The 24,244-nt window shown below is 36.4% G+C and overlaps 1 protein-coding gene across 2 annotated transcripts in view; it reads left to right on the top strand.

Moving 5' to 3' along the window:
* The first annotated feature begins 395 nt into the window (after window positions 1–395).
* The window catches only part of SNTG1 (syntrophin gamma 1), an 859,278-nt gene continuing 835,429 nt past the window's right edge, over window positions 396–24,244 (top strand). Inside the window, exons 1-2 of one of the 2 annotated variants that reach the window (XM_058444122.1) lie at window positions 396–537; window positions 1,553–2,876. The gene's annotated coding sequence lies outside the window, so the exon portion shown is untranslated. Of the gene's footprint in view, window positions 538–1,400; window positions 2,877–24,244 lie in introns of those variants that run through there. The other variant, XM_032759812.2, reaches the window with a different exon arrangement.

The raw sequence follows: 24,244 nt of genomic DNA, 5'->3' as shown, positions 1-24,244 counted from the left end.
TCACATGGGGGGGATTGTTTTACTTATCTAACAAAAGGGGGGCACTTTCTGAAACACACACAACAGGTATTGTTTCTGCAGAAAAAAAGAAGCACGTATCTGACCACATTTGTCTACGGAAAAGGGAAATTTCATTTACCGTAACCTTAAGCAATGTTTTCACATGGACTGAAAAGCAAAAGACCCCCTTAAAAATTAGCCTCAAGCAGCAGATACTCTCTTTTTAGGTTTGTGTGTCTCCGTGAGGTCAGATGGCTTCCCCAAACACGGTTTTAGAGAGAATCACAGCCTTTAATCGATCCTCTGCTAAAAAAGACTGTTAGAGAAAGTCGACCAAGGGCTTCGTTCCACGACGACCGTTTCCTGCGTGTGCAGCTCCACACAGCGACCGCGGCCTGCAATGCGCGGAGCACAGCGCGGCCTCTTCCAGCCGGAGCTCGGGAGCAGCGGCGGCAGCTGGTGGCCACCTCAGGGAAATAAAGCCATTGCAGCAGTAGCAAAATGGCTCAAGGTCCAACCAAAACCTGGCCTTTTCCTGTGAGTAAATACGCGGCCAGTTTGGTTTTCCGTCCCAAGTGATTCCCGGCTCAATAACGTTTCTCCTCCAGGGAACCCACTGGAACTCCACTGGCTGTGCCGCCTCCTAGCGCGTCCCCCGCGCACGCCGCAGGCCGGTGCTTGGAAAGCGCGATGTCCCCGGGAGGGAAGATCTCCTACCTGGAATGGATGGTTCCAGACCAGCGGGAACGCGCTCTAATCCTTGATGGAAGCAAACGTGGGAGGAAAGCACAACGTCTAGGACTTCCCTCTAGTGTCAGAACAGGAAGAAGAACCTGAGAAGTCGCGGGGGAAGGCAGGCCAGGAGCAGGCGTCCGGCCCCTTCCCACAGCCCGGGAGAAATTAGCGTTGCGCCCCGCCCCTCCCCGACGCCGGTCCCCACCACACACACCAGCGCCCCTCGCCAGTCTTTCTCAAATTTCCTCTCACATCTATCAACAACCTCCTGGTGCAGAAATCTGCACCGCACAAGTTAGGAGCCTGCAAGGGCGGGCGGTGTTACAGTCTCGCTCTTTCCATCTTCCCCCTTTACATAGTTTCAAAGTCCACATGGCCCTGGTTTTGACAACAGTTTCCAACAGTTTCAACGTTATGTATTTCAACTTCCCGTCTCAGTTCACTGGCGTCTGCACCCGTTGCCGAGTGTGGGTGGCGGAGCCCTGGGTGACAGCACTCGGGACCACGCACCCATACCCTTCTTTATGCTCGTTGTCAGCCAGTTGCCAAGAGCAGTGGAACAGACACAAGTGGGGGCTGTTTGGAGCGGGAGTGAAGAGCCTGCAAGGCCCGGGAGAGCGCGGATTCCGGAGTAGGGAGGCAAGGGGGCAGCGTGGGAGACCAGAGGGAAAATGGGCTGAAAAGCCAAGCAAAAAAACAACGTAGATTGGGCTTTGCTCCGGCTTTACAAAGGCAGAGATGGTCGAGCCCTCTGACTGACTTTGTGCCTTCTTTATCCCGTCCTTTGAGAAATAAGCCGTTTTCTGCCCCCCTGCAGGAGCCTAGGCTGTGGGCGACTCGCTAGCACTGCCCTGGGCCTCCAAGCTCCCTGCTCGCTGAGCCCAGCGCCGACACTCACAGGAGCTGCGTTCGCCGGATCCTCTGAGAGGCTCTGCAAGGATCCCCATCCAATTCAGCAGCGTTTTAAAAGGTAGCCGAGTGGAGATGCTTTTTCTTGTCTGTTTCATTGTTTAATTCTCTGTCTTTTAAAATTTTAACAATAACCTGTCGTTTCCGCGTGGAGGGTCTAAGAATCTTCACTGGGTTTAATTTAGGAATTTCAAATTGGGTTTCTCAAAATTTGAATGTGGTCCCCTTAATTGGTAATCAAGATCGCGGAGTCTTCCAAAATAGCCCTTTTCATCTTATGTAATTAAAGATCCACGAGCTTTCCAAAGAAGCTCTGGATTTTCCACGGTACAATCTATATATTTTTCTCTCTCTCTCCCTCTCTCTCTCTCTCTCTGCCTCTCTCGTGAGTGTGTGTGCGCGCCCCTGTGCGTGCGTTTTCTTTCATTTCTGGCATTAGGAAACTCGTTCAGGGCCACTGAAAAGTCGGGGGAGGCTCAGATGTTATTTCCCACGGATTCCTGTTTTTCCGGAAACGTTGTCACCAAATAAGTATGAGACTGTTAATTTGGAGAAACAATTAGCCCCTATAAAAAAAAAAAAAAAAAAGAACCGGAGGGGAGAAGGCTAGGGTGGAAGACAAGGAAGCTGCTGCTTGGATTCGCTGGTGGAGGAAAGTGCGACCTGGACCTGGGCTTGGGGGCTCCCGTCCCCTTACTTCAGCACCAGAGGGGATGGACAGCGTCTCCGGACTAGGCTGCAGCCACAGGGACGGAACTACGCTGCCGCCGCCGCTGTCCTTGCCGCCACTGTCGTCGCCACGGGCATCTGGGCTACTTGCTCCTCGCAGCTAAAAGGTGGTGCCTCCTATACCCCCTCGCCTCCCGGCCCCCTTCCTTAATGGATGAAAAGTACCCCTCCCTCTACACCTGCTGTTCCTAAGGACAGGACTCCGAGGAGTACTCTTTCTCCACAGATTAAACTCTCAGCAGCAACTTCAAGAATCATTTTCTATAGGGGCCTGGGAGGAATTCTGGAGGAGAGTAAAGTCGAAGTTCTTAGAAGCTCTGAGAAATCATGGGCCGTGCGGTAGGGGTCGAAATGCTCAAAGGCCCCCAATTCTTGAAATAAACAGAATGGTCTTGAGTGGATTGCAACTGTTTTGGAAATAGCTTTGTGAAAAGAGGGTGGAGAGCTACTCAAAATTCTACATTAGAGAGACTGAAAAGACATCTAATTTCATTGCTCGGCAGGTAAGTGGTAGCACTATTATTTTTGTTTTTTAAAATTCGAATGACTTGTCTTATGGTTTAACAGAAAGAACATAAGCAGTGTAATTTTTTCTGGGGTGAACGGGGAGATAAGCAATTTTGTTTTAAAATAATTGCTTCTGGATCATTGTGTGACAAGAATCAAATAACATACATGTTGCCTTACATAATTACAGTAAACTTTTAGCTGGCCATTTTTCTTATTGCTTATCTAATATCTTTTCGGATCTGTGCATCTCTTGCTTATTTTTTCTCAAAGCTAATACAATCTGATGTTTGGCAAGATAATTTTGTTGCCTTATGTATGCCATAAAAAGTGATCCTGTCTGTGCTACATAGTATGCAAGACTCAAAAAGTTAAAATAGAGAGGGTTTAACCATGCCCTCTAACATATTTTATAATGTTACAATATACCAAACTATGCATGGGAACAAATACATGTATACATATACACCAGATTTCTCACTCCATGCCAACCCCCAAGTATACCCACACCTGTAGAATCTTACATAAGGAGACACTCATATTTTTACTTAGCATCCTCTTTCCAGCCTTTTAAAGCTCAAGACTGCTTTCTCAAACCTGATCTGCCAGAAAGCAGAAAATGAGAAGCTTTAGTGTGCCTCTTTAGGAGAGCTGGATTTCAAAATCATTCTAACTTATTAGTTCTGCAAAATACATTTGTCAGTGAAATCCAGAAAGTAATAGGAGCCAATAGGTTCCCGAAAAACCATAAACTTTAAAATGCTAATTAAATCTGTTTTCTGTTGATTCTTATTTCTAGTCTTCCCCTGGAGCTTTAAAATTAACAATCTTTCACAGTGACCTTGATAAGCACTCTGCTTTAATAAAAAGGGTTCACTGGGCAAAAGCAGTTACACAAATTTATAACCCGTGCCTGACATTTCACTAAGAATTCGATCAATTCCAATGAGTACATTCAGTTCAGTGAAGAGTTTCGACTTGCAAGGATGGAATTTTACAGTCATGTAAATACATGTGATGAGATATGCATAATCAACTCTGTGAAAAGAGTTTACCACTTTGAAAAATTACAGGAGATCTTTAGGTTTTACTTTAAATTTCACTGGTTGTGTGTAACTGATAGTAAAATAGCTCAATGCATATCTATATATACCTTCCTTCTCAATTTTAACACAAAAATCATTGGAGGCCGTTACAGTGGCATTCATTGGTGGGGTGATGTCCTCTTGTTTTATGTTGGCTGAGTGTAGCAATTACTCTCTGACAAAAAATCATTCTTAACTGTCACCACTTACCATGAACCTGCTTGCTTAGCAGAAAAGGAGCAGAGGCATCTATGTCACTGAGCTCCTTGGGGGCTCTGTTGCCCTATATAGGTCAAGAATGATTATCTGAGGAGCAGAAACATGTATCATTGATTTGGATTCCTTCCCAGAAAACCTGCAATGTGCTCTTAACACAATCCTTCTTTTCCTCAATGGGAGAGGTATGGAAGTGAAATTATCACATGGAGGACTTAATCATATTTTAAGAGAGTTACAGCATGTTGTTAGACAATTATTTTGGTTGTCAATTAATTAACACAGAGGGACTCCCCTAGTCAGTAGGGCATAAAATGTAAGCAGAGAATGTGTTTCAAGAAGCACTCCTGTGTGTATATGGCCGCAGTTCCCTCCTTAGGGGCAGAGGGGGCAGGCTTTCTCTATGTGTAACTGAAATCTCATGAAGTGAAAGTTGCCTTTGCCTAATCCCTTAGGAGATTTAGTCACAGAAATACGTAACTCTAATTCACCCCAAACTCATGAAAGTGCATGGAAACTCTTGTCAATCCTTATCTGTAGGGAAACGTCCTTACATTGAGATAGAGTTTGGGAAAGCAACTTAATGCCTACCTAATGCTAATCTCTAATTGTAAAGTACATAGTCAAACAAACAAACAAAAAGGGGGTAGTGGAAACCAATCTTCATTATTGCACAGAATCACTTGTCTTTAAAGAAAAATCAACATTTTATTAAGGGATATCTGTACCCCACTAAGGACATCTATTTGCTTTGATAGTTATTTTGTTTTGCTAAAGGAAAAGGATGCATGAGGTCTTGGGAGTACCAAACACACTATCTTTTCCTCATTAAAAAAAAAAAAAAAAGTTTTATTGGATAAGACTAAGTGTTGTTGGCTGTTGCTTACATTTGAGACTCAGAAGAGAAAAGTGAGATGGGATTACATAATCTAGAAAATGTAAAGTGTATATAGGACCAGAGGATAATTAAAAATGAGCCCTGGAACCCATTCAATTGCCTTCTTCCAAAATGTTATAAAAACACTTCTTGATTAATTTTTGCATAGACTATATAAATATTACTTGTATATTCTAATGTAATTATTAATACCATGAAATCATACTGGATTTTAATGCTCACAGTTTGCCTTTGGAGTTATTTACTTGGTTTTCAACCAAGTTCAAACATTTATCAAAAAATATAAAAGCAAGAAATGACTATTGCTAATATTTAGTAATCGGCTGTTTTTGACCACTTAAAGATTTATAAATTCCAGGCGGCTAGCCTGCTTACTCACCTAGTTCTGTCAAGCAAGACAAAAGCCACTAGGAAAGAAAAAAGCACATTGTAAGCTAGAAATTATTTCTGTAGTAATCTCACCTTCCCAGAAATCTGTACAGTGTGTTATAGAATAGAACTCAAATGGAGAGAGATCTCTTATTTGGTGTTTTCTTCCTATTTAGCTTAGCAGAGTGAGCACATAGCATGTGTTGCAAGAGACAACATCCTGTGGTAAGAAACATGTTACACATCGTGTTGTAGGGAAACAAGTACTACCTGACAGTCAAAAGATCAGAATTTTTTAACTGCTGGCCATAAGATCTTCTACAAGTCACTCAATCCACTGCAGCTTAATTTTTCTTCCTTAAATTTGGGGATGTTTTACCTTTCAATGAAGGCACGATAATTTACATACAGCTGATACCCGAACACTCATGAGATAAGTGAGTGATGCCTACTTTGTGGGATACTAGAAAGTCCAAATTCAATGATTTTGAGAGTGTTTTGGAAACAAGTGTTATATCTGTGAGTTATTATAAATAATTTCCAATAGCATTCATTCGTTCATCAAAAAAATCCCACTAATTACTATATAACAGGCATGTTGTTATATTTAACAACTCTCAGCATAGGGAATATAATACTTTCCTGTTAATTCAGCAGTCATTTCCTTTACATCTCTTAATGGTATAAATGTAAGTGATATTCAATGAAGGTGGACTTGGTTTCAAAAATATTTATTACACAGAACTGACACCACATTCTATATCAATTGGACAAACCTAGTTGACCTGAGTTTATTTCAACAACTTTCATTTTGACCTTCAAAGAATCTATCACTTTGTGTCATAATTTTCTAGTTTATAAAGGAGGATTAATGTTTGTAATTAGTGATATTGATAAGGAAACTCATAAGATGAAATAGACTTCAAAACTCCATATCCTAAAACATCCAGAAAGCATTGTGATTTGACTGCTGGCTTGTGAGCATGGAGTGAAATGTAGACAACATGCGGGCTGATCTAAGGGGCTAGCCTGGAAATGTTGTTAAGATGTTATCTTGATTTAGTCCAAAGCCTAGATTCTATTCATAGGCCTTTTTGGACGTCTCTTTAGAAAACCGAATAAGCAATATTTCATTGCTTATTTGCTTTTCTTAAATGGGTTTTAAACATCACTATGATTTTTTCAATGTAATTTATCAACATTTGGTCTGTATAGATTTCTAGACTACCACTAAAAATATACTGATAGTATGCTTAGGAAATAAAAGTCAATGTTTGGTGTTACAGTTATTTCCAGCATTGTTTTGTGGTTAAATTATATAATTGCACCAGAGATAAAAAATTATATCATCACTTACTAATATAATTCAGATTTTTTTTTTTTTTTTTTGTCAAACACACACACACACAAAAACCCAGAAACAGTCAAAAAATAAAATGAAAAAGAACTGAGAGTAAGAGGTCATTAAAATAATGTCTTGAGGCCAGAGAATTTATCTTTGAATTATCCTTAAATTTTCACTGTGAAGTTTCTTCAGCACATTCTACACACTGAAAGAGTCAGAAAATCATTTTGGGTCTCCTGAATTTGGTCTTCAATTTGTCAGCAAAGATAAAGTGATCATGTTATGGTTTTTTTTCAAAAAGAGTATCATTAATTCATTTGAATACTTGCTAATTATCACTTCATCATATGTAACCGTACATACTTGAAGACATTTTTAAAATTAAAAATTGTGAAGTAACCCCGTCTCTACTAAAAAATACAAAAAATTAGCCGGGCGCAGTGGCGGGCGCCTGTAGTCCCAGCTACTCGGAGGCTGAGGCAAGAGAATGGCGTGAACCCGGGAGGCGGAGCTTGCAGTGAGCCGAGATTGCGCCACTGCACTCCAGCCTGGGCGACAGAGCGAGACTCTGTCTCAAAAAAAAAAAAAAAAAAAAAAAATTGTGAAGTAATTATATGCTCTATGTTTAACAAATTTACTCACAATTTCGGTCTAAGATTTAGTTTTTTAAAAGAATAAGTGCTTGCCTGGTAAATTCACTAAATAAGCTAATAGAAAATAGAAATCTTTTAGAAATGGTGCCAAAATTTTAACAATACTGTGTTACTTATATAAAACAATGAAAAGGCCAATTACAGTGGCTCATGCCTATAATCCCAACACTTTGGGAGACTGAGGCAAGATGATCACTTGAGGCCAGGAGTTCGAGACCAGCCTGGGCAACACAGTGAGACCACGTTTCTTCAATAGAAAAAAAAAAAAGGTAAAAAATTTAAAAAGAATAGCTGGGTGTGGTGAATGTGTCTGTAGTCTCAGCTACTCAGGAGGCTGAGGTGGAAGGATCACTTGAGCCCAGCAGTTTGAGGCTGCAGTGAGATATAATCACATCACTGCACTCCAGCCTGAATGAGATTCTATCTCAAAACATACATATATATATATACATAAAAAAATAAATTTTATTTGAATATTCTCAAGGGGAGCCACAGTGAGAAGTAAGTATCTGAGATTAAGAAATTTAGGGTATAGATGAGAAAAGAGTATTTTATGGTTAAAAATGCATCCAGTACACACAAAATCTGAGGTTCAACATGGTTTGTCATCAATTGGTTGTGTGGACTTGGGTGAATCACTTTATCTTAATTTAACTGTTCATCTGTATCCTTGGTCCTGTTGGTAAATCATTATTATGTCCATGAGAAAACAAACAATGTCTATGTTTAGTTGAACTCATAAACTTTCCTTCCACGTCTGTCATGCCATTCTTCTTGAAAATGTTTCCGTGCTCTCATGGTGGAACATACATGGGATTTAGAATCCGACTTAAGTTTGAATCCTGTTATAGAAATGGCATTAATGACAAAAACCTGGGCAAGGAATGTGAAGTCTCTTGAGTCTGATGTCCACTGCAATGTGTTGCTGGGAACAGTTAATGAGCAAATTGTATAGAATGGCTAGTGCATTGCCAGGGATTTGTTGAAGCTGGTGAGTGTTATAACTTAGCCTGTTAGACTAGTCTATGCACATGGCTCTGATCAGCTACAGCTCTCTCATTTCTCCAGATAAATCCCCCATGCTTTATATTCTCTTCCAAACATACTATCCTCATCACCACATAGTTCTTTTGTTAATGCTTTGTTCTAGACTTTCCCTTTTCTGTTTTCTTATTCAAACCTATATCTCTTTGCATAGATTGTAAATTCAAATGCCCGCAGGGTGCAGGCAGTTCATGTAAGGAGTGAGGCTAGCCAGTGAGATCTGCATCACACTGCAGAAAGCGAGCCCCTCAAGAGTCCTCGATTCAGCTCTGCTCAGTTAGAACAAAACGTGAGAACTGAAAGCAGAGAATTTTGTGTGAAATCTACTTTTTGTTTTACTTAATTTAATTGTTAAAATTTTGCATGTAGCGAAACAGACTACATGCTAGATTCCATACATAGCTGCCGAACCTTTTCGTTTCTCATTTCAATGACATTTAATAGAAACCCTAAACTGAGATATTTAGTCAGATTTTTCCCAGATCTTTTTGTTTTTATCTAAAAATGAGACAGTGAACCATGACTTGATGAAAAGGTTCATCTTAATATGTTTTTACAATTTTAAAATAAATAAACCTAAAAAATAATGAGTGGCTGAGATAAAATAGATACTTCATGTTTTTGAATGGGCAAAAGTTTTGTGGGGAAAAATTAACTCATAGAATAAATAGGAATGAAGATAGGTCAATAATATTCCATAATATGTTTTATTCAAGCATCTTTTCCAGCTATTGTTTTTGCCCCCATACACATGCAACAGCTACAATAACCCAGATAATAACCTTGACTAACAATGAGACTAAGAAAAGATTATTAGTTATTGACTAATATCTGCAAATATTCCTTCTTCCCAGAATACAAATTTTCTACTTTTGTGCCTACTCATATGTGTAAAAACAGATAATTTCTTTAGAAAGTTATTTTTTACATTTCATCAGCAAATTATAACACACTCTATAGAATGTTCTGTTGGATTTCACAAATTGGAGGCAGATGTCTTATTGTATGTTCGGTGATGTAAGTCCTCACACCCACACAACTGCACAAACACAGGGATGGATAAGATTATGCTTTCGTTTGATATATGGCAATTTTTTTTGTAATTTCTTCTTTTCTAATCCTTGTTAATAGTGACTGTGCCAAAGGGAAAAACAATTCTGCCGTTATTGATGGAAAAAAAGGAGCTTATTTTGCCTAATTGGTATTTGTATGTTTTAATTTCTTTTTTTGCTAGAAGTGACAAAATCCCAGCTTAAAGTGGCTTAATCTAAATAAGCAACTAAACAAAAAATATATTTGCAAAAGAGAATTACTGGCTCATGCAGTAGTAGATTATAGCAGGTATGGCTTGATTAAAGTGTTCAAATATTATCCGCATTCTTCAGTGTTGTCTTCATTCCAAAGTACGGTTTGCTTACATGATAACATTTGCCTCTTTCTCTGTTCTCACTGTCTTTCTCCTTCACTCCTGTCTATGTTTCTGTTTCTGTCTGTCTCTCTTTTCTCCCCCCTCTTCTCCATCTCTTTCTCTGTCTTACTCACCTCCTTACCAGTTATAGGGCTACAGTGTTTCCTTTCCAAATCCAGTTCACTTCCTCAATAGTTCCAGTAGATGTACTGGGATTGACCAACGGAATATTACATATTGGGCTGGATCTTGAAGTAGGGTGGGCTTTACAAAACCACATTGATTGAGGCGTACTAGTTATTGACTAATATCTGCAAATATTCCCTCTTCCCAGAATACAAATGACTAGCATAGTGCAGTTTTCAGCAGAAAGGGGAGACTACATTAAAAGATAGAAAAGAACAACACTTGTCCTCTACAATACTAGTGAAGAATCTACCCAAGATTTCTAAGTCACTGAATTTATCTACTGTTGATGGAATACTCAGCAAAAGTGGGCTCATTGGCTTGTTGTTTCTCTAAAAGCTTTTTTTTTTTTTTTTTACTAAGGAAAGAACGTCTTAAGATGAAATGTTTGACTTTAAATGTAATTAACACATCAAAGTTTTGTGGGAGTCCTTTTACTATATTATTAACAAAGGAATAATACGAAAAGGACACACAAATGGATTAAAAAATCATTGGGGATAAAAGAATTGTTATTCCAGAATAGTTATTTTTTCTATATTTGGTGATGTTTTTCAGTAGTTTTAAATGATATTTCCTTATTTAACACGTGTTAAAGCCTGTTCCAGCTTAGCTAGACTATTTCCCTTTTGTTTTCCTGGTCTGGTTTTAATCTTGAAGAAGTAAAAGTCCTGAAAGTAGATTAATCTACTTGTGTACATTTTACACCGTTATTATAGATGAGCCAATTAAGAGTAATACAATACGGCACATTTAGAGTCAAAGTAAGTCAGATTGTGGTAGTTTGTCTAATTCATTAACTTCACAAATTATTTTTGTCTTCAAACACATCTTTTTCTCGACTTAAGAATCCTTTTAAGTGATTAAACTAAAATTTGTCCATTATCCACCTAAGTCATTTGTTTTTATTTTCCATATTGTGTTCTTTTCCAAGAAATCTCTTTGAAGTTGGAACGAGAAGTTTCAGTATGAAGTCTTCATAGGGCATAATAAATGCAATTGGGAAAATGTAACCCTACACTTTAGTTTCCGTTCGTAATACTATTTTCTCACATTCTACGTGTTATTCATGATTGTTAGAGTCCTGTTTTAAGGAATCTCATGTGATTCTCACAGCAGGACTAGGAAGCTGACTTTTTCATTCTTTTTTATTTTTTTATTTTATTTATTTATTTATTTATTTATTTATTTATTTTTATTATACTTTAGGTTTTAGGGTACATGTACAAAAAACCAAACACCGCATGTTCTCACTCATAGGTGGGACTTTTTCATTCTTGTTTTGCAAATGGGACAATCAAGCTCCAGGAAAGTTAAATGCTTCTCTATAGATTAAGTAAAAATTGAGATTTAGGATCAATATTTAATGCTTTTCTATTCATAAGTGGTTTAGGAAGAAAAACTGCCCCTCTTCTTATAACACCTATTACAGGCTTGACTTACTTTAGATTGCAGTAAATAAATAAAAAAACAAATAAACAACAACAACAAAAAACAGAACAGCCGAATTTCATTGACTTTAGTTTTACTAAGTAAGTAACTGGAGGCATTTAGATTCTCAAGAATCTTGAAGGGTTCATATATTATCTTGATCTTAATCTTATACAAACAGAGAGGTTTTTGGACAGCATAATCACATGTTGAAAGTCATATTTGATAAGCTTCAGTGAACCATGGTGGACCAGGGTTGATTCTATTGCAGAATTCAGACTTGAGGTGATGAGAGCTGGAGCTAATTGGGTGAAGGTTAGAAATTAGCCTATTTAAATGACTAGATGTTAGTGATGCCACTATCGAATAAAAAAAGAATCAGGAGGAGGCCAAATGAGATAGTGTTTTTATGTACTAGGTAAATTCTCACATGTATAAGTGTGAAATACGCTTCTTTGGAAGGAAAGCTGTGATATCTGACATGGGACATGCCAAATGGATAATGAGAGGACGTAACAGCCAAATGCAGATGAAGAACCCGTTAATTTTAGAAACAGAGTAAAACCTGACCTATCTAACTCAGAGTTACCAAAGTGGAGATTACTGCTGAAGCTATGAAAATGTATTAGCTATTTGAGAGAATAAAAGAAAAACAATTGTTTACAGATATAAATATCTTTCAAAAGTAAGAAAAAAATAAGAGAGAAGAAGCTCATAAAAGAGTCATAGAAAGTGTAGGGGAAAGGTATAAAGGAAAATGCATAGAGTTCTAACAAACATAACATGGTTAACAGCATTGACACTGCACAGAGGTGAAAGGAATGAATGTTTGAGGTTCCTTTCGGTTTGCTCAAAAGCAGATCACGGAGCATCCTGGAGAGGACCATTTCTGAAAAACGATTAACGTAATATTTGGACTGTCAGATCCTCAAGATCAAATCAAGGATAGATAGTAGAAAGCTCACGTTCATTCTAGGAAGATAGTAGGGATCAGAAGGGATTTTGTGACAAGGAAAAAGCACTGCAGAATTATTGCTGACAATGTGTGTTGTCTCCCTTATTGCTTCCGGTTTACAGCCTGCTTTAGAATTAGGTGATACTGCATTTCTGGGAATATGAGTGCTTTGTTGCATTAGATCAGATCAGGTCTGTCTGTGGTGATTAAGGTCTAGTGATTGGAATTATAAATGAGAGTGCTAGTCAACCAAAAAGATACACATACTACCTGGGAAGACATCTGTTTAAAGTTTTCTTTTCTCCACCTCATTATATATTCAATTTTAAGTGATCATGTAAAATATGCGTAAAATATACACATAAAATAGTCAATAGTTGCTCGTTTGTTTTAGCCACTGAAAATTGACTTTTCTCCACTTGGAACATGTAAGGTAGTGTTGGCTTTACTTGAAAGGCTGACATTCATTTCAGATAATGGTGTCTCTTTTTATTATATCATCCTGTTATATTCTCTTCTACGTGATTTGTCTTCTCTGCCTTTCATCCTGTGTAAAATTTTCATATTTTTCTAAAAGAAATTTTGGAGCATGAAGAATGCATACAAGGGGTCTGTAGACCCATCTAAACTTTGTTAGTGGACTTTATATCTCACTGCGGCTCAATGACCTGGAAGATAAACTGGCCCTGTGTGTTCCATCAGAACAACAGGAATTTCCCAAGTTCAGGCAAACAAAAGTTTGCTTTTGTCTGATACTCAAATTTCTCTCTCAATCACTCAGATTCTCCAGATAGTTGCCTGACTTCTTTCTTGGTACTAGAGGAGTAAATTATCTACTTTCTTGAGGCCAATTAACGTTTTCTAAACCACTAGCGGGCCTTTCAGCAAATTACCTTTTCAGTGCACTAAAAAGCTCCTCAGTAACCCAAAAGAATTAATGTACCACCAAACAGTGGGCAATTTATTCCCTCACCACTGATGAGGGCAGACAGTTTAGAGCATTAATGGGAGCATTTACATTGAGTCACAGTGAAGTATGGAGTCACTGAGCCTTTGTGAAGCTAACCCATGGAGGGTGAGGAGGTGTTTATCCCTGTGGAGAAGGGAGGAGGGCCACAACAGATGATCCCTACCCTTAAAAGCTGCAGATAATGCTGTCAGCCATTATCTAGATGGAATTCCTATATCATCATCTGTATATTTGGCAATAGTAGGCAAGTTAACAACCCATGATCATGAAGAATTATCTGGTTTTAGATTTGTATAAAAGTATTCTTTGTGAAATAATCAACTTATTTTTTCATGTACTGACCATTGCTATTTTTATCCTGGTCCTGTTTGTGAAATGGGATGATTTATTTCTGTCAACTAAAAAAATCAATGACTTGGATGTAAATGAACCTACTACATGTAACTGGTTTTGGTTTTAACTCTTCTCCTGTTTCTCCATAAACGTACTGATAAATGTAGTGATTCGTGTCTACTTTATTAATTACCGTTATTTCCTGTTGCAGTTGTTATTCCACCTGAAATATCTGGAAATTCAACTGAAAGAATTGTTTAAGGCCCTTTTTCTTAGGTCTCATGAATCATATTTCAAGCAATATATGCATGTTACTACATACCATTCTACCGAATAACTCAAAGATATCCCACCTTGTTTATTAGGAGATATTGTCAAAAACACTGACAAATACCAAAGATTTCCTAGTCATGCTTATGAATGGATAAAATTGTTTGGAGAACTAAACAATTCTACTATGTATAATTCAATGTTGGGATTTTGTTAAAAAATAAAATTCCTTTAAATCTTACCCAATCTTTATTTCTGTGAAACATTTTTGGGAGGGGAAAATATGGATAAAATAGGCCGAATAGTAGAATAATCAATTAAATGAAGCCTAGAAATTATTTACATTATTTTTATAAGCATATAAAGTCTTCAATAGCCTATTTTCTTCTGAGGAGAATTAACAAAATTCCAAATGAAATACCGTCTCTTCCTTCAATGTGTACTTCCAGAACATTTGCATAAGATCTTCACTGTAATGAATCCAAAATACTCAGTCTTTTCAAGTTTATAAAGGATACATATTAAGACATTGAGTCCTAGGAGGAAGATGGCACTTAAATAAATGAAAGTTTTGAGCATCAGTCTCAGACTATATTATAACTGTTCCTAATGAACATGGAATTTAAACAACTGAAACCAGTCCAATAAGGAGAAAAAAAAAAAAGGTTTGGCATCTGATGAGTTACTTAGCATATCTTTTTTAAAGAATAAAAGCTCTCTGGCTTCCAACAAAGAGTTTGTGAGCTGTATGGCAGTGTTTTGAACAAGGAGATCATTTATAAATGCTGTCTTTATTTGGGAAATAATTATGGGATGCAGCTGCAGGTTTTAATGACTTTTAATAAAGTATGTTATAAAGTGAATTAGCAATAAATGTCTAACAGATGATACTGAATCAAGACATTAAAGAACATTATTAGATCTATATCTTGGATTGTTAAAGCAATAAATGTGTTTTTGTTAATACCAGTGGTTTTTTAATTTTCTAGGACATTTTGAAGGAAATTTCAAGGCAGGTTAATTTTTAATGAATAGGGTTAGTCTATCAACTAGCTCTGCTAGCCCAGTACAATTTTAGATGTATAACTAATAGAGTATCAAAGCTGAAAACTCTTAAATTTCAACAATATATAGAATTATAAAATAAATTTCACAGATAGTATCTGAAAATACAGTATTTCTGCCACTTAAATTATTATGACTTTCATAAAGAAAGGTATATGTACTTTACAGAGGAAAAAAAGTTTGTTAGAAAATCTGTGTTCAACACTTGCTTTGCTAGCATTACCAAGACTAAATTTCAATGTCAGGTGGTCAGAATACCAATGATCAGGGGCAAATACAGATAATAACCCACACTTCCTGTTTGTACAAGTATTACTATGCCACCTCAGTATGCAGAACAATGCAGTACAAATTTGTTTTAAAAACCAAGTTTAGTTACCAACCTCCAGAGGTGAGCAGAGCCGGGCTAACATAGCACTGTGATATCATTACAAGCTGGTGTTGGAAATGTACTCACAGATGATCAGGTTAGGCAGCTGACCCTCAGAATGTCTGCAATTTGTTTCAAGTTTCAAATTTAGTTTATGAGGGAGTTTAGACATTATGTTTTATTTCATGATGATACTCCAAAAAGGCTAAAGAAAAGTTGAATAATGTTTAATGGGTACCTCTGTATGTAACCATAGTTCAGGGCAAATGAGCAACCTAGGATGCTGAGAAACAAGAGAAGAGGAAAGTTGTAAGTCTTGCCTGACTTCTCAAATGATATCCAGTCATGGTTGAATTCCCTTCATAGATTCAGCTATTGGCCGGGTGTAGTGGCTAATGCCTGTAATCCCAACTCTCAGAAAGTCTGAGGCAGGAGGATCGCTTGAGGCCAGGAGTTCGAGATCAGCCTGGACAACAATGTGAGACCCCCATCTCTACAAAAAGTAAAATAATTATCCAGATGTGGTGGTGTGTGCCAGTAGTTCCAGCTACTCAGGAGGCGGAGGCAGGAGAATTGCCTGAGCCCAGGGGTTCAAGGCTGCAGTGAGCCATAATCATACCACTGCATTCCAGTCTAAGCAACAGAACCAGAACCTGTCTCTAAAAAAGTAAATAAATAAAATAAACAAATTACAGATGCAGCTATGCACAGCTGTTATATTTAAATAATTACTTGTCTTTTAACTTTTTACTTTAATTGTAAACTGAAAGAAAGTTGCAGACATAAATTTCTCATGAAACCTTCATCCAACTTCCTTAATGATAACATCTTACATAATTGTAATACAACACCCAAATCATGAATTGATATTATACAGTATTGACAAATACATTATCGCCTTATTTAGATTTCACCAGTTTTTACCTGAACTAATTTGCCTGTGTGTGTGTGTGTGTGTGTGTGTGTGTGTGTGTCTGTCTGTCTGTCTGTCTGTCTGTCTGTCCCTGTGTGTGTGGAGTTCTGTGTAGTTTATCCCATACATAGATTTGTATAACCACTCTCACAGTCAAGATATACAACTGTTTTAGCACCACAAATAAACTTCCTTGGTTTATCTGGTACAGTGTGGTTCACATCCAGCTACCCTGGAAACTACTGATCTGCTCTCTATCTCTATAATTTTGTCATTTTGAGAATGTTACATAAATGGAATCATATGGTATGTAGCATTTGAGATCCATTTTTTGCACTCAGAGTAAACTATCCAAGTTGTTGCCTGTGTCAGTAGTTTATTCATTTTAATTGCTAAATAGTATTTTGTGATATTCCAGGTCTTCCAATCTGTTTGCTCATTTAGTGATTGAAGGACATTTAGGTTGCTTTCAGTTTTGGGCTACTGTGAATAAAGGTGCTATGAATATTCATGTACAAGTAATTTGTTATTCAGTAATAGATAACTGGAATATCTCCCTATTAGCACTCATGATCACTTAATAGGACATAGTAACAATATATTTTGAGAAAAGTAGGTAGACCAGGTACTAGAGAATGACTTGAATCAGTCATAATAAGTTTTAAACTCTGGTTTTCATGGATGGATGATGGTTTTTTACTGGTTGCATTTTCTCTATTAGTTTCAGATGTATAATACTGTAAAACAATAATAATGTTCGAGAAATTAATGTAAAATTTAAACAAATCAATAAACCCATACAAGTATCGATTTTCTAAGAAGAGGTTCTAGGTAATGTCATATTTACTTGATTTTATAATTACCCATATATTCTATTACCAAAAAATAAATAGGCTTGTGAAAGGTAACAAAATATCTACACACAATTTGTACAAATACAATTTTTTTACAATTTATATTTTTTAGAAGTTCACAAATATATTTATAAAAACTGGAGCATATATTGTGCCATAAAGAAAACTATGCTGAACTTCAAATGATTAAATTTCAAAGACCATGATGTTATATCAATACAATTTAATTAAATATAAATTAATTAAAAATAACTAGAATTTTTCAACAAATGAATATGAAACAACTGAACATTCACATGCAAAGAAAATGAGCCTAGACATAGACCTTAACAGTCTTCACAAAAATTAACTTAAAGTGAACCATTCATCCAAATGTAAAATTCAAAACCACTAAACTCCTTGAAGATATCATAAGAGAAAATATAAATGACCTTTGGTATGGCAATAACTTTTTGGATATAACATCAAAGGCATAATCCTTCAAAGAAATAATTGATAAGCTAAATTAATTAAAATTAAAAATGTCTCCTCTGTGAAAGACAATGTCAAGAGAATAAGAAGACAAGCTATGGAATAGGAGAAAATACTTCCAAAGGATATACTTAATAAAAGACTGTTACTTAAAATATACAAAGAGCACTTCAAGCCCAATAATAGGAAAACAAACAAACCAATTAAAAAATAGATAAAGGACCTTAACAAACATCTCACCAAAGAAGATATGCAAGTGGCAAATAAGCATATGAAAAGATGCTCAACACCTTATGTCATTAATAAATTGCAAATTAAAACAACAAGTGAGATGCCACTGCACAACAAAAAAATTAGAAAATTAGAATGGCCAAAATCTAAAACACTGACGATACAAAATGTTGACAAGAATGTGGGGAAACAGAAACTTATCCATTGCTAGTAGAAATACAAAATGGTAGAGCCACGTGGAATACAGTTGGGGACTTTTTTCAAGACTAAACATACTCTTAGCATACAATCTAGCAATCACACTTCTTGTTATTTACTCAAATTATTTGAAAACTTAAGTCTGGCAAAACTGGCTCAGGAATATTTATAGCAACTTTATTCATAATACCAAGCTTGGAAGTAATCAAAATGTTCTGCAGTAGATGAATGAATACAGAAACTCTGGTACTCCCAGGTAAGGGAATACTATACGGTGCTAAAAAAAAAAAATGAGTTATTAAGCCATGTAAAGACATGGACTATGTGTGAAATATATGTTAATATTAACTTACTTAAGAAGTTGAGAATATATTTTAATTATTAAGTTACTTAAATATTATGGTACTAAGTGCAAGAAGCTAACCTAGAAAGGCTACATATTATATGATTCCAACTATGTGACATTCTGGAAAAGGCAGAATTATGGAGACAGTAAAAAATATAATAATCATAATAAATTATTGATTGCCAGAAGTTAGGGGGAGGGAGGGATAAGTAGGCAGAGTATAGATTTTTATCACAGTAAAACTAATCTGTATGACACTATAATAGTGGACAAAATTCATTATATGTTTGTCCAAACCCACAGAATGTACAGCACCTAGAGAGAACCGTAATGTAAATGATGGACTTTGGGGCTGGGAGTGGTGGCTCATGCCTGTAATCCCAGCACTTTGGGAGGCTGAGTGGGGCAGATCACAAGGTCAGGAGTTCGAGATCAGCCTGGCCAACATAGTAAAACCCCATGTCTACTAAAAATATAAAATAATAATAAAAAACATTAGCCAGGCATGGTGTCATGCGCCTGTAGTCCCAGCTACACAGGAGGTTGAGGCAGGAGAATCGCTTGCACCCGGGAGGCAGAGGTTGTAGTGAGCCGAGATCACACCACTGCACTCCAGCCTGGGCAACAGAGTGAGACTCTGTGAGACTCTATTTCAAAAAATAATAAATAAATAAAAATAAATAAAAAAGATGGACTTTGGGTGAAGATGTGTCTGTGGGTTTTTTTTTGTGTGTGTGTGAGACAGAGTCTAGCTCTGTCCCCCAGACTGGAGTGCAGTGGTGTGATATCAGCTGCTCACTGCAACCTCTGCCTCCTGGGTTCAAGTGATTCTCCAGCCTCAGCCTCCCAGGTAGCTGGAATTACAGGCACTCACCACCGTGCCCAGCCAATTTTTTTCATTTTTAGTAGAGACAGGGTTTTGCCATGTTGGCCAGGCTGCTCTCGAACTCCTGACCTCAGGTGATACTCCCACCTGGGCCTCCCAAAGTGCTGGGATTATAAGTGTGAGCCACTGCGACTGGCTGGAGAGTCTTAGATTGTAATAAATAAACTACTCTGCTGGTGTGCAACAAATGTTGATAGTAGGCTAGGTTGTGGGTGTGGCATTGCAGGAGCTATACAGAAACTCTCTGCACATTTTGCCCAATTTTGCTGTCAATGAAAAACTACTTTAAAAAATAGTATATTTAATTTTTTAAAAATTAGAAAATTTTCATGTTTGTAAAATTAAGAAATGCTTTTCCCCAATGCAAGAAAAAAATAATATTTTTTAAATCAGAAAATATTTTAAACAAAAAAGTAATAAAATGTTATACATATGATTTTTTAGGACATGGAAAATTTATAAGTAATTCTCTAGCCTTAAATATATTTTTGGAAAGAAACAAAGAATAAAGATGACTAAGCATCCATGTCAAAAATTTTAAATAAATCTAAAAATAATCACAGTGGAATTGGACAAGAGGCTATAATTAATCTAAGAATGTAATTAATGAAAACAAACGCAAACATAGTATAGGAAAACAAAGAAAAGGCTGGCTTTTCAATAGATTTATATGTGAACAAATTACGGTAGGACATCAAGAAAAAGGGAGGACTTAAATAACTAATAAAGAAAATAAAATCGAGATAAAATTTATTTAAAAGTTAGTAGTATATTGACAACCACTTCCCATCAATATTTTAGAAATTTTATTTTCAACTTCTAAATTCCTAGGAAAATATAATTCATTGGAGAGGAAAGGATGAAAGCGGGGGCATGGGATTCATTCCTCTCCTGAGGACATGATAAAGGCCAGTGACTCATCTGAATCTCTTCCTAAATATGCAGCCACTGGCCTCTTACTCAATGGTACTTGCTAGGCAGAAAAGGCAAGCCTGCATCTATGTAGAGCTTGTGCAGGCCATCCCTGATTTAGGATTGATTATGGGTTCCCCGAAGAATGTCATAGGAACGATGCAACTTTCTGGGCTGTGAAATGGAGGTCTTTTGTGAGGTAATCTGTGCATCCCACTCAGGGACATCCTCTGACCCATTGAGTGAGACGGGAAGGACGCACCTGGGGGGCTGCCCCCCTCCCGTCCGCGCCTGTGCTGCTAGGTGACAGGTGTCAGTAGCTTTATCAGGGAGGCCTGACACTGGATGAGATCCCTGAATCATGGATTTATGGTTGAGCAACTCAGCCCTTTGTTTTAGCTTATTTTATGAAGTGTTTCCTCAAGAGGCAGAAAACCAAAATAACAAAACAAGTAAACAATTAAAACAAAACCGAAAAAGCCTTATAGGCATTAAAGTAATTAAATTGTTAGAAAAAGATAAATAAACTACAAGTCCAGACTGCTTCGAAAGCAATTTATACCAAATAGCCGAGAAAAAAAATATCCTGGAGATTAGGACAAAAAGAAGTCTCCCATGAACTTTATAAGGTTATCAAATTTTGAATTTAAAACACAACAAGAGATAGTATGAGAAAAAGACAATACATAAAATAGCAAACCACATCCAGGAATAGAAAAAAAATCATTCTTTGTGCCTTTTTTACATTTATATCAGTGAGGCAAGATTATTCTGTTCGAAAAGTAATAAAGCAATTAGCACTATTAATAGATTGTGAGAACCATACTATAACCTCAATATATAGGTTTTTATTAACTAATTAAAAATTATTCAAAATCCTGTAACATCTAATAATCTAGCAATCTAGAAATAAAAGAGGACTTTCTAAATCTGATGAAGGAGATATATAATATATATGTGTGGATATATATACGTGTGTGTAGCATATGTACATATTATATATATCTGTGTGTGTATGTGTGTATGTATATATATATACATATATGTTACAGAAACCATCATTCTTTATTTATATATGTTGGAAATTTTCTATTTGAAACCAGGAACAAAGTAAGAACACCAGTGAAACCACTTCCTTTCCATATTGCATTGAAAGTCTTTTCCACCACAGTAAGCACATTAACGACAATAACTGACAAACACTTTAATGGTTAGAAAGGAATACAAAGACACCTGCCACACTTTCCAATATTTGCACACAGCGATGCTCCCAAAATTTATAAATAAGATATTAGCAAGAACACTCGAAAAAATACTGCATGAAATATGAAAATTAAAAAATAAATTTTATGTTTAGATACCAGCAATATATACATTAACACATCTATTTCAAATGATACATATAAAATAAACACCTTTTAATGTCACATAACAATTAAGAATGATCAAAAAGTAAGCCTACCTAAAGCAAAAAAAAAAGATACATTTCAAAGGCAAAAACTATTAAAAGACTTTGCAATACCCTTCCCCAAAGAGGAAACACAAATGTTGCATAAAGAAAAGGTGTTCAACCTTACTGATTCTCATGGAAATGCAAATTAAAGCCATAAAAACAGATAGACAAAACTTAAAATTACTAAATGTAACAACCTCTGATAAAGATGCAGAGCAGCAGGAACTCTCATATTGCAGGTGGCAGAGTAACATTTACAGTGTGGCCGAACAACAGTTTGGCCTTATTTATTAAATTGGAATATCCACATATCCGATAAACCAGGGACTGTACCCTGAAGAAACCCTTGCACATATACACCTAAGTACATGTGAGATTCATAGCAGCATAGTTCATAAACATGGGAATCATAGACACTGTAGACTACTAGAGGGAAGACAGAAGCGGGGGCACAGGTGGAAAAACTACCTATTGGGTACAATGCTCACTATCTGGGTGATGGGATCCATACCCCAAACCTCAGCATCGCACAATGTACCCATGCAGCAAACCTGCACACTTAACCCTAAATTTAAAATAAAAGTTGAAATATTTTTAAAATGTGAAAATAACCTAGAAGTTTATGAACAAACTAACCAAAAAAGCAAAAATAACCTAGAAGTTTATAAACAAACTAAAACAAAATCAGTATTGGTATGTATTCATGCACTAGAATTACATCAGCAACGGAAATGAGAGGATGATGGCTACTTGCTCAATGTGAATGAATGTCGCAATCACAATACTGAGTGAATACAACAGGATACAAAAGGAAAATAACACATTATGATTCCATTCAAATGAAGTTTCAAAACTGGCAAGAAATATTGTTTTTAGACGTATAGACATTAAGTAGTACCATGGTTAGAATAAGGTGGCTTCTGGCTGAATGAGGGACCTTATGAGATTCTGGCAATATTCACTATCTTGATTTGGACAGTCATTAGTAGTTACTAGATTTAAACACATAAAAGTATACATATATATTTTATGCATTGTGTGCACTTAATTTTTATAATTAAGGGAAAAAAGTTATATAATTGAAGCATTAAAACAGGACAGAAAGTCCTCTGCTCACCCTTCCCCATTTCATGAAGTTTCCAATCCCTTTTGTGGAAGAGACACAGATCACTAAAACAGGTCAGTTTTACCTCAACCACTGGATCTTACTCAGTTTTCTGTTTTAGTTCCTATTACATCTTCTAAAACATAGTAAGTGCTCAAACACATTTGTTGAGTGAGTGAAGGTCTAACATTTTAAAGAAAATCAATAATTTTTGCTCTGTTGTTTAATCCTAATGCAATTCTATTTACTTTTCTTCTAACTTTTTATTTGAAAAATGTCAATCTTAGAAAAAAATTGAAAGAACCCACACAGTGAACACATATAAAATCTTCACCAAGATTTATTAATTTTAAATAATATTGAACATTATTATTGAATAATGTATAACTTTCATTATTGATGTCCAGTGTTTTATTATTACACATGGTTTCTATCCATCTCAAACTAGTCATTATGTTTTTTTTTTTAAATAGTCAGAATGTATTTAATGACAATTTATTTGATCCCTGTTGTTTTTTAAAAATACATTGAGATATAATTCCCATAACATAATAGTTACCCTCTTAAAGTGTATAATTTAGTGGCTTTTAGTCTATTTACAAGGTGGTGTAACCATCACCACTATTTAATTTCAGAATGTTTTCATCATCTCAAAACAAACTGAATCATTAGCAGTCACTCCTCATTCTCCTTTCCTCCCAGCTCTTCGCAGCCACTAATATATTTTCTGTCCCTATGGACTTTCCTATTCTGGACATTTAATATAAATGGAGTCATAAAATCTGTGGTCTTATGTGATTGACTTCTTTCACTTGGCATACTGTTGCCAAGGTTCATCCGTATTGTAGCATACCTGAGTGCTTCATGCTTTTTCTTTTTTTTTTTTTTTTTTTTTTTTTTTTTTTTTTTTTTTTTTTTTTTTTTTTTTTTTGAGACGGAGTCTTGCTCTGTCGCCCAGGCTGGAGTGCAGTTGCGCAGTCTCGGCTCACTGCAAGCTCCGCCTCCCGGGTTCACGACATTCTCCTGCCTCAGCCTCTCCGAGTAGCTGGGACTACAGGCGACTGCCACCACGCCCGGCTTTTTCATAGATGTGTAATATTCCATTGTATGATTTTTTACCACATTGTATTTATCCATTTATCACTTGGTGAACATTTTGATATTCCCACTTTTTTATTATTATGACTAAAGCTGCTGTTAACATTCATGTGCAAGTTTTTATGTGAATGTATGTTTTCAGTTTTCTTGGATATATATCTAGCAGTGCAATTGCTGGGTCATATGGACTAACATCATGAGGAACCACAAAACTGTTTTCCAAAGCAGCTGTACATTCCCACCAACAATTCATAAAGATTTCGATTTTTCCTCATCCTCACCAATGCTTGTTAATGTCT

The sequence above is a fragment of the Hylobates moloch genome, unplaced genomic scaffold, assembly GCF_009828535.3.
Source record: "Hylobates moloch isolate HMO894 unplaced genomic scaffold, HMol_V3 SCAFFOLD_9, whole genome shotgun sequence".
In the NCBI taxonomy this organism is placed as follows: Eukaryota; Metazoa; Chordata; class Mammalia; order Primates; family Hylobatidae; genus Hylobates; species Hylobates moloch.
The sequence above is the reverse complement of the archived record's forward strand: the minus strand, read 5'-3'. Positions and strand labels throughout refer to the sequence as shown.